This window comes from Cryptomeria japonica, chromosome 11, assembly GCF_030272615.1.
Source record: "Cryptomeria japonica chromosome 11, Sugi_1.0, whole genome shotgun sequence".
Taxonomy (NCBI): domain Eukaryota; kingdom Viridiplantae; phylum Streptophyta; class Pinopsida; order Cupressales; family Cupressaceae; genus Cryptomeria; species Cryptomeria japonica.
The window spans coordinates 348,439,160-348,451,960 of record NC_081415.1 but is presented as its reverse complement, the minus strand read 5'-3'; positions in this window follow the sequence as shown (position 1 = coordinate 348,451,960).

Below are 12,801 nucleotides of genomic sequence, written 5' to 3'. Positions count from 1 at the left end.
TTAGAACTTGTGGATGTCTTATATTTATAGTCTTGATATGGCATTATGTTCTCTACTTGCAGAATTTTCCTTGAGGTACTTAGTCCACCTTCACCCCACTTGAAAAGTCACATAAGTGACATTGTTTAATCCTTGGGTTGGGAGTGTCTTTTGTTTTTATGAGTTTTCTTTGTGTATGTGTTTGAATGTGTGTTTCTCATCTAGCCTTGATTCTCCTAGCTCGGGGGTGGCTTCTAGTAAGCCTAGGTTGGGAGGTGAACCTCCATGGTCACAACCTTCAAATTTTATTGTAGGTTTTGCTTGGGAAAAGATTGGAGGAAAAAGCTTGAGATGATACTATTGTTTATTGTATTTTAGTTGCAAAAAAGAAAAAAGGAGTTTATTATTGTATTTTAGTTGCAGAAAAGAAAAAAGAAAAAAAAGAGTTTATTATTGTATTTTAGTTGCAGAAAAGAAAAATTAGTTTCTTACTGTATTTTAGTTGCAGAAAAGAAAAAGGAGTTTATTATTGTAGTTTAGTTGCAGAAAAGAAAAATAGCCTCTTATTGTATTTAAGTTGTAGAAAAGAAAAATGTATTTATTTGACTAAGTTTTGCCATGAAATATAAAGAAAAGGCATTGTATTGTAACCTGAAGTATTTATCCTTTAAATGAGATGAATGCATTTTTGGATTATTTCTGTATTAATATAGTTGCTGGAAAAAGATTGGAAAATGATATTTTAAACTAATTTAATTATTTAATGCAGAAAGAAATGAAATCATCTAAATGTTAGTAATGCAGTTTTTAATAAAAGAGGAAAAATATTTATTTCTATCTATAGTTAAACACCAAAAAATTAACAGGCAAATGCTTCTTGTTGTTATTAAATCAATGGATTCTAGAAAGATTTATATTGCAGCTGTAAATAAATTAATTTCTGCTAATTTTTCTATTATGTAAATGCATATAAAGTAGAAAAATAACCAAACCTAAATAATGATGATACATTAGATATTGCAATTTATTGTATTAAATGTCTTTTTTGAAAATTATAGTTGCAGCTGTAAATAGAAATATTATGATGCATTTTAAATTCTGTAATAGCATGTTAGTGAAAAGAATATAAATCTAGTTATAGGATTATTAAATCAGAACAAAAAAAATTAACTATATGTTATTGATATAAAAAAAATAGGGGAAAATAGATTTACTCTATTCTGTTATTTAACATATTCTGTTATTCTTCATCTATTTAATATTCTGGTTTTAAAAAAAATAAAAATAAATAAATAGTTTATGAAGTCTGTACAAATGTTCTGTAACAATTATACATTCAGGTTAAATATATCATAGTATTCAGAACAAAATAAACATATTGTGCATGAGTATATATATATATATATATATATATATATATATAAACCTATAATAAATATTCATATATTCAAAATTTATATACTCAGAAATGTACCTTTTCCCTTAACTATGCTCCTATATACATATATATTTTTTTTCATTTAAAATTATATATAAAAAAAAAAGCATGTTTTGGCCTAGCCGAGCCACTGTGGTGAAACATAGTGGGTGGCTACTGCCACTGTGGGTAACCATAGTGGATGACTCACAGACACCATTGTGGGTATCCACAGTGAGCAGCACCGACCACCACTATGGGTATCCGCAGTGGTGCTCGAGAGCCTCCTCCGCCCTGCGCCTTCGACCTCCCTCCTTTGCCGCCATGAAACCCTGCAAGCAAACACACACACACACACCAAAAGAAAGGAAAAAAAAAAAGATATGTTTTGATTAAGTAAAAACAGGTATTTGAAAGGTACCCGAACCTTTTACAAAGCAGGAGAACGGAAAAGCATAAAAAAGTGCCTGATCACTTCAAAAAGTCAAAATGAACCCACCGGATGGGCTCAGCTTAAAACATCATTACATAATTACATAAAACTCAGAACAGACAGCAACAGGAAAGCAAAAGACAACAAAGAGATAGAACCAAGGACTAGAACTAAATACTGTAGCTTAGGAATTCGGAAATCATCACAAAACAATTCAAAACACTAATCATTAGCTCAATCACAAAAACTAAAATGCAATGATCTATCTTAACACAATCAATAAAGACATGAAAATGAAACATTCAAAACTAAAGACTATGCAAACCAAATGTAGATCTAAATGCTTCCTTCATGTGGCTCCATTGTCCTTTCTTCTCCAAATAGCCTTTGTTTGTGGATCTCACCTTCAAGTGCACACACATGAGATGAAATCAAATAAATAAGATATTGGCGCAAGAGTACTCGAAGTGTGATTGATTAGAAATTCGATAATCTGATTAGGGGTCAAGAATCAAGGGATTTGAGTGAAGAAATTCATCCAATTTATAGAGAAATTGGAGAAAAAGACCAGATTAGCATGATTCAATTCAAATGGAAATTCAAATCAAGAATAGCAAAATTATGACATGTGTATGACAAATTGCTATGCAAAGATTTTATGACAATTTATGAAAATTTATGACAAATTGCTATGCAAGGATTTATGACAAGATTTTGAAATAGAAATAGACATTTAGGAATTTAGGAGAAATTAGAAAATTAAGTTGGAAATAATGACTTGGAAATTAGGAAATTGATACAAATTAGGTAAATTAATTAATAATTTCTCATTCATTAATTAATTTACAAAAATAGGAGGAATTAATTAGCCAATTAAATAAACATTTAATTGTGACAAGAAGACTTAGGATAAATAGATAAATTATTTAACCTAAAGGGATAAATGACAAACAAGGTTAAATGATTAAATCATGAAACCCTAGAAGATGAATTAGAAATGCAAAGACGACAATTAGGTCTTGATGCAAGATTGATTTGATGTCGATTCGATCATGATTTTGAATTGATAAATAATTGAAATTGGTTGACAAATTGACCAATATTGATAAAGAGACCAAATTGATATGCGCCAATTGACATGATTGAAGAGGACAAGGATCGATGACAAATCGATCGCAAAATTGACGAGATTGACAAGTTGATAAGAGATTGACAAAATTGACCAAAATCATGACTGAAAATTGTTATCGACAAGACCTAATTCGAAACCGAGACAAATGAAGAGGGCAAAAGAAGGACTCGATGCTCACAAATGATAAAGACCAAGTGCGTGACATAGGAGAAATGTTAATGCGATGCAAAAACATAAGATGAGGCAATGCGCAAATGTTAAAGTATGACTCCGCAAGCGTTGACCATTTTTAGGTGTCTACATTTTGCCCCTCTTTGAGACAATGCGATTTTAAGCTTTGTTTCAAAGAACAATAATAAAAATGCCCCAGACAATGACAATGACATATGCATGCCCCGTCGAGGAATTGGCCGGAAACATGCAGAAAAGAGGCCAATTGATTGATAAGAATGATAGAAAATGATAGGATCAAACGCACTGCCAAGACTGATGGAAGAAATGTTAGTAAGCAGAAATGAGATAGAAAACAGTTAGAGATGAAGAAAAACTTGCTTTCACTAATGCACTTTGTAGGTGAGAACCTTTATTTAATGTAGCAAAATGGATGTGTAGCATCATGGCATTGAAGTCCAGAGCTGAAATGCAACCCTTTTTGCAAAAGACAGACACATCACAGACAAATAACAATCTCAACAAAAAAAATAGAAAAGGACCATGAACCATCCCAGTCACTCTAAATCACTCAGTGACATCATCGAACAACATAGGAACATGACCGAAGCCAAAGAGAAATCAATAAAAAGATAAGATGCACAAATTCCAACAAATCAAACAAAACATCTTGATCTTCATTGTCAAAAGTTGAAATTGCTGATAGGACAATCATGCTGTCTAGTTTCAGGACATGCGGTACCTCGTCTAAGACAGGACACAGTCTGGTTTCGAGTATACCACACCCTGTATAAGACCAATGATAGTAGAGACAAGGACAAATGATGTTGATGGTAACGTTCGATTGATATGAAAATTTTGATCAATTTGAATGTCTGGTTTGAATGAAAAGTTCATCTGTTAACGCATGATTTCATTAAAGCACAATGTGTGATTGCATGTCATTGGAGGGATTCTCAGCGATCTGTCTATGCACAAAGGGGATCATTTATTGACAAAATGCTTGTTTTTGGATTTTAATGTTTTGAAATGTTTTTGTGTTCATTTTTTCAGGACTTTATTTGACTTTTTAGGGATTTTCTCAAGACATTTTTCAATTTTTTTGGATTATTTCAGGACATTATTTGATTTTTTTGAATTATTTCAGGACATTTTTCAGTTTTTTTTTTTTTTTTTAAGGACATTTTTTTGATTTTTTTTTTTTTACGATTTTGCCCCCAGTGTCTAGCAAGGCAAGGAATATGACAGGTGAATAAATAGGCTTTGCTGAAATGATGGTGGATAGAGGGAATACAAAGGCCTTTTATTATGGAGACAATACAGATGCAATTTCCAAGGGCTATTGCGTGATGGGACAAGAGACTGGATATGACAATGTAAAGCAGTGACATGGCATGAGGGACATGTCAAGAGGTTTTTGAAACCATGTTTAAATTTTGCGTCCTTATGTCAAATCAAGATCAAGGGATAGAAAGAGTGTATGGATAGTGATAAGATATGGATAGGATAAGCAAGACCAAGAATGGATAAGGGACATGGACTGAAGGTTGGGATAGGATACGGGATAGTGGCAGAAAGTTGCAATAAGCTAGGGAATATGGATGAAAGGTTGTAATAAGCAAATGGATAAATGACCAAAAGCTATGATAGACTGAAAGCTACAAACAAGATGCATGACACTGATGACAATCCTCAGCCTTGTCAAGATCAAAGGTGGAAAGGGAAAGTGGACATGAGGGACAATAGGATAAAGGAGGGTAATGACAGGGGTTCGATAGGATAATGAAGGGCAATAGGATATGAAGGAGGAAATCTGCCCCCAAGTGTGGTGTGCAAGAAGTTCATAAATTACGCATGACGTTTGTTTGCCAGGTTTTCATCACGGTACTTGCCCAAGGCGCCTGTTTACCAGGTTTTCACCAGTGGACGAATTATTTTTTGCTTTACTTTTTTTCTTGTCTTTTTTTTTTTCACTTTTTTGATTTTTTTGTATTTTGACTTTTTCAATAGAAGATGGACACATGATAAGGGATGGAAGAAGGACTCAAGCATCTCTTTTTTTGGATAGTAGCCTTGAAATAAATGGACCATGACCTTTAAAAGTATGCTCAAAGATGTTGGTAGGATAAGGACATAGAAAATGAGATGAAACTAAGGCATGGATTTATGCAAAGGATTGGACCAGAGGGATGGAAGGATGGAAAATATGCATTGGATAATGGATAGGGTATTGGAAGAACTGTGCTTGAGTGGATGGAAACAAAGGCAAGATCGACATTGGCACACACCTTGAGGGGTGATGGACTGATGGAGGAAAGACGTATTTTGGATATTGAAATTTTGACGAAGGAAAGGATATGGATTTTGGGACATAAGGGCCCAAAATGGATGATGAAGGTGATGGAGGAACAAATTTGAGAGGTTTGGATGGAGGAATAGAAATTTTGGATGCCAATTTTTATGTTTCTTTAGGCTTTTGTGCTTCAAGGAGCCGCTTAGGGATCCACATGGTTTTTGATTTTTCATGCTTTTGTGGTTCCTTGGAGTGCATTGCTTGCACAAGGGATTTAGGAACCCATATAGATTTTGACTTTACTTTATTTTGCTCAGTGGGCCTTTGTGGCCTTTTGGATATTTCTTTTTCTTTATAGATCATATTGTTCTTTGTTTTGACATGTCAATTATATTGGACATGTTGATCCTTGAATACATGTGGATTGCTAGACTTATGACTTTTATACTTGGCATCCAAATTGCTTGGAGGGGGAAAGGAATGCATGGATGGATATGAATGAAATGGACTTCTTTTGGATTGATGAAATTTACTCAAGGATGTGTGCCTTTGCTGACCTTGCATAGATGACGAAGGGATATAAGGACCTAAGATGGATGGAAGGGATGATGGGGAAGGGATATGTTTGGATTTTGAAGGGATGTTGGATTTAGTAGGGGTACCCACGTCTTGAGAGTGAGTCGTGTAGACATGACCCTTAAGATCTTCTTTCATATTGAGGAGTTCTTTCTCATGAAGGTCTACTTCTTTGCCTTTATGAATATCTTGACTTGTAGGATACTCTTTTCTTTGGGAAGAAGACATGAGTCCATTATGAGATGGATATGATATGAGAGAAATAATGAGATCTTGAAGTGGATCGGATTGCACCAAAGTGGAAGAACCCATTATGCATGTCGAGGGTTCATGAACATCTTGCACTGACACGTTAGAATCATGAGGGGTATTAGGATCATGAGGGGGACTAGGATTGTGTAGTGGACATGGTTCAATGACAGGCTCTTCAAGAGATGGAATGGGAGAAATAATGGGATCATCAAAAGAAATGCGATCTTGGAGTGTATATGGAGCATTATGACAAGGAGATGAAGGAACAAGTGGATCTTGTGGAGGATCTAAAGGAATGATTTGATCTTGACAAGGAGGAAGATCATTGGAATCCTCTTTAAAGGTGCTTTGCTCTTGACTTTTAATGGGATCATTGGAAAGGATGGGAGGAATATCTTGATGTTTCTTAGGAAGTGGAATGTCAATGGGATTTGAAAGGACATTGTGTTCATGAAATGGAAGGGAATCGTTTGGGATTGGATGGACTGGGATATCTTGATCTTGCTCGGGGAATGGAGTGTTAATAGGACTTTGGATAGGGGAATCATCGTGAGTGTCTGGGAACATGGGGTCCTGGTCAACAATTGGATGGGATGATAAGATTTCAAGATCTTGGTCTTGATCTGTTTTAAGACATGTTTCTTCATGCTCTAAATTATCCTCTTGACATGGGGTTGGACTTTGGATATACATGGGGGATTTTGGCAAGGGATCAATGCTTTGGCATGAAGGGGATGCACTTTGAACATTTGTGATGGATTCTGGAAAGGAATCAATGCTTGAACATGAGGAAGAGGGACTTCGAATGGGGTCCTCTAAAATAGGTAATGGCAATAAAGTGCATGGTGGCATTGGGTATTGTATTTCTGAAACATGACAAGGATGTGCATCATGAATTGGATTATCTTGGCAATCAATTATGGATAGCCCTTGGATAATTGCATCCTTGGGTGTATTGTTTGATGAGGACAATATAGAAGGTTCTTGTGAAACTTCTAGAGGTGTAGGGATAGATGCCACTGGAGAGTCAATTTGCTTGTGAGGGGATGAGGCATTGCTAGACATAAGTGTATTATCTTGATCTTCCTCAAAGAACTCACTTGGTAGTTTCCTTAAGATCATTGCAATAAAGCCACCTTTCTTTCGAGGTTTTGAAATGGTTGTATCTAGAATTAGAACTTGTTTGGAAAGGAGTTGGTTCTGATCTAATGTCATGTTTTGATATTGGACTTGGTTCAATTGTTTTGACATGTTTGAAACTTGGGTTGGTGTGTGTTGTAACCTTTGTTTTTGAATTTGTGATTGTGGTTGTTGACATTGATATTCCACCATTGGTTGAACTATTTGTTGACATTGTATAGTTGGTTGGACATATTGTTGAAATTCAACCATTGGTTGTATTGGTTGTATATGTTGAACAATTGGTTGTGATGGTTGAAAATATGATTGATAGTAAACACCTTCTTGTTCTTGTTGTGGAGGCACATAATGTTGAAATTGATGTTGTCTCTTTTGTTGAAATTGTTTCATCATCTCTATTTGGGAGAGGAGAGCTGGTATGTCTGATCGTTTAAGAAGAGATCTTACATCAATTGGCTCAATCTTTGGATTTCGACCTAGAAATTTTCGAAACACTTTGGACATTTGTGATCTATTCTTCTCAATGTTTTTCACTCTTTGTTCCAATATCTCTTCTTCTTGAGCTAGTTTCTCCTCTAGTTTTTGTATTTGGACATTTACATCATCATGATAAGTTTGATCCAAGTTCTGAGACATGTAGAGATTGGATTGACATGATTGATTGCTCAATTGTGATGACATGGCTTCGTAAGAAGGATGAGACCTCATTTCAACAAACATGTCACTATGCAATGCAATATTTTTGGAATTTTTCAAAGATAATATATGATATGCAACTAAATGCAAACTAGATAGATGAAAATGCAATCTATGGCAAGAATACAACCTATGTTTTTGTTGTTTTCAAGATTTTGACAAACTTTTTGGAATGCAAATCTAAAAAGAGACCCTTAGGAAATTAAAATGATGTCTAGACCTCAAAGGACAAAAGGACCAAGTGACAATAGGACAAATGACAATGTCTCCCCTATATGCTTGGATACTAAGCTAGGTTTGACCAAATGACATTGATGACAAAAAGAGAAAAGGTTTGATAAGGTCTAGACCTCCTAATAATGACTTAGGGTTTATCAAAGATTTGGATTACTCAAGTATGACAAAACCTAGTTTTGAGACTATATGAAAAAGGACAATTAATATGCAAATGACCCTAATATGATATGATAATGACTTAAGCCTAATGAAGAGACTTAAGGTATGTGAATATGAATGTATGACAATGGTATGACTTTAATGCAAGAGGACATAGGCAAATGGATGACTCTTATTGATATGCAAAGGAGTATGACCTAGGTGAAACTTAACCTTGGTAGTTGACAATGAATTTGCAAAATGCAAACCTAAGATGAACCTAGACCTAAGTGACATGAATGTTGAGACAATATTTTGAACAACGTTTGACAACCATGTTTGAAAGTGTATTGAATTTTGTTGAACGAAATGTTCTTGTGTTTAGCCTTGTTTTGAATCAATTTGTCTTGTTCTTGAAATGAGATACAATTCAACTTTTGACAAGTAAAGAATACAAGATATTTCAACTTAGACTCAAGATAATCATGCTCATTCCCACATTTCTTATGGTAGGCAAGGACATTAGGTACTTGAGAGGTAGACTTGTTATGGGATTCAAGGAGAATACATAGATGCTTGACCCCACGGGCTCCCCTCCACGGCACTCACTTCTCAGGGTAGCCAAGCATCAGTCCCCATGGAAATCTCCCCATGGTGAACTTAGTATCTCTTCCAAGTATCCGAACTTGTCCTTCTCAAGCAACTAGAAGGGTTTTTTGGCCTCTAAAAACAAGGTGTTTAGTTAGGATTTCTGTTAAGCGTTACTCCTTGATGTCATGCAAGCGTGATTGAGACATTAAGCCCATCAAGATACCAAAAAAATGTATTCGCACAAGCATGATTTAGACCTTGAGGTCCTACTTAGATGTTGATATGAGAAAGAGTCCAAGGGTCATCACTTCCCAAGTAACTGCAATTCCCACGTAACCCTTCCTTCAAAGCTTTCGCCCATCAGGTATTTGTTTATAGTGAGTTAGAATGCCAAGGTATTCTAGCCATACTCACTTTGGGTCATTCCCTTCTCACGATTATCACTTGCTTGCAAAAGCAAATGGTCGGGAAGGCAGGCCCTCTAAAGGTGACACACAATCAAAACAATGAGCATGGTATTGAAGATCTGGATTTTTTATCACCCTAAGAAGGATGAGAGCATACTCTCCTACTCCAATGTCACACTCAACAATCAAAGAAAAACCATATTCATTCCAACCTATCTAGAAATCACTAGGTGCCTAAAACATTAATGACAAACACCAAGTTTAGTTGTTTCTCCAAGGCAACCTGCAAAACCCAAGTTAGAAGTTTGAGGTGTTTATTCTTTGACTATCGATTCTGCATAAAACATGTTAGTAGTTTCATTTGTTGTCTTTGTCATGCATATGCCAAGATGCTGCACAGATAATTAGTACCAAAAACCAAAAAGCAGAAAACAAAATGCAAAACAAACAATTTTCAAGTAAAACACTGCATTTTTACCTCTGTTTCTGGACTTTACACAGGCGTAGAACTCATGACATAGGCGCAAAACTCATAACACAGGCGCAGGATTACACAGGCGCAGGTTGCTTGACACAGGCGCAGGTTACCTTACACAAGCGCAGTTTTTTTTTTTTTTTTTTTTTTTTTACACAAGCGCAGAATGCATTGACACAGGTGCAGAAGTTCCCAAAAAGTCCTGCACTACCATTTTTTTGGGTTTTTGACCTGCAAATCAACTCAAAAGCACTCAAAAACACAATTAAGGGGTTAGATGGTTAGTGTTCACATCAGGTTCACCAATTAATGTAGCTTAGGAATTCGGAAATCATCACAAAACAATTCAAAACACTAATCATTAGCTCAATCACAAAAACTAAAATGCAATGATCTATCCTAACACACTCAATAAAGACATGAAAATGAAACATTCAAAACTAAAGACTATGCAAACCAAATGTAGATCTAAATGCTTCCTTCATGCGGCTCCATTGTCCTTCTTTCTTCTCCAAATAGCCTTTGTTTGTGGATCTCACCTTCAAGTGCACACACATGAGATGAAAGCAAATAAATAAGATATTGGCGCAAGAGTACTCAAAGTGTGATTGATTAGAAATTCGATAATCTGATTAGGGGTCAAGAATCAAGGGATTTGAGTGAAGAAATTCATCCAATTTATAGAGAAATTGGAGAAAAAGACCAGATTAGCATGATTCAATTCAAATGGAAATTCAAATCAAGAATAGCAAAATTATGACATGTGTATGACAAATTGCTATGCAAGGATTTTATGACAATTTATGACAATTTATGACAAATTGCTATGCAAGGATTTATGACAAGATTTTGAAATAGAAATAGACATTTAGGAATTTAGGAGAAATTAGAAAATTAAGTTGGAAATAATGACTTGGAAATTAGGAAATTGATGCAAATTAGGTAAATTAATTAATAATTTCTCATTCATTAATTAATTTACAAAAATAGGAGGAATTAATTAGCCAATTAAATAAACATTTAATTGTGACAAGAAGACTTAGGATAAATAGATAAATTATTTAACCTAAAGGGAGAAATGACAAACAAGGTTAAATGATTAAATCATGAAACCCTAGAAGATGAATTAGAAATGCAAAGACGACAATTAGGTCTTGATGCAAGATTGATTTGATGTCGATTCGATCATGATTTTGAATTGATAAATAATTGAAATTGGTTGACAAATTGACCAATATTGATAAAGAGACCAAATTGATATGCGCCAATTGACATGATTGAAGAGGACAAGGATCGATGACAAATCGATCGTAAAATTGACGAGATTGACAAGTTGATAAGAGATTGACAAGATTGACCAAAATCATGACAGAAAATTGTTATCGACAAGACCTAATTCGAAAGCGAGACAAATGAAGAGGGCAGAAGAAGGACTCGATGCTCGCAAATGATAAAGACCAAGTGCGTGACATAGGAGAAATGTTAATGCGACGCAAAAACATAAGATGAGGCAATGTGCAAATGTTAAAGTATGACTCCGCAAGCGTTGACCATTTTTAGGTGTCTACAAATACTATTTAGGATCTCCTCAGCGTGAACAACCATTTGTTTCATGTTGTTTCCCGAGGTCTTCATATCCTCCAGATCGTGACCTTCGATGTCGACCTTATTCTTTGTGTTGGCTCTGATCCTCCTTTCATGACCCTTCTTGTTCACCTGCTCTTTATCACCTTCCTTCTCTGCATTGTTCTTGTACCTATTGATAAAGATGTTCATATTGTCCACTGAAGATATGTTAAAGTAAGCAACCCTAACCCATTTTCGGGTTAGGGTTAGCATTTAAAAAAAAAAAAAAGATGTGTTAAGATAAGCAACCCTAACCCATTTTTGGGTTAGGGTTAGTATTTGGAAAGAAAGAAAAAAATAGGTAAGTTATAAGAAATAATCCAACTCTAGTTAGGGTTCTAAAGTTAATATGTTGAAAATTGAAAAGAGGGGGGGGAAACTCTTTTCAATTTGGGATGGGTAAAGCCCATTTACATTTTAATTAATTAAATAGGAAAGTTATTTTAAAAACCCATTTTCATTTTAATTAATTAATTAGGGAAGTTATTCCTACATTAGTTTTTGAGGGATTAAATTTTTATATGGTAATATTATTCACATAATTGATTTAATTTTATTAACAAGGGTTATTAATGAGAAATTTTATATAGTTAGTTTTCATATTTAAATGTCTAAGGGGTCTTAAAATTTGACTTTACCATAAAATGAATTTATTAGGTGAATATAATAATTGATTTGGTTAACTTTAATAGTTGTATTTAAAAGTGTATTTCGCATACATTCAATTAATTATTTTAATAAGAGTTAACATTATTTTATTTAGCCTTGAGTATTTTAAATACTGTTGAGATAATTAATGTCTCTCGAACAATTGTTGGAGAAATTTTAATTAGGGGTTATTAATTAATTTAGTTAATTTAATTAATTAAGTTGTAATGACCCCTTGTAGAGAATAATTAGTCTTCTCTAATTATTGTCACCATATCGATTTAGTTAATTAAATCAACTTTAGTAAACCATTCTTTAATCTTGAGTTAACCCTTAGTTAAGACAAAACTTATCTATTGCATTTTTAATGTAGATTATTTAATGTATTTATGTTGTTTAAAAAAACAAAATGTTGTTCCATTTTTGCCCAAAAGTTTGGGCATGACATTTTGGTATCAAAGCCAGGTTTCCAACACTAGGAACCTTTCTCCATTATGTTTCTCTTTTAATATTATTTTCTTTAAGAATTGTTATTAATTTTATTTATTTATTTTATTTTATTTTATTGATCATTAAGGACGTCGCCGGTT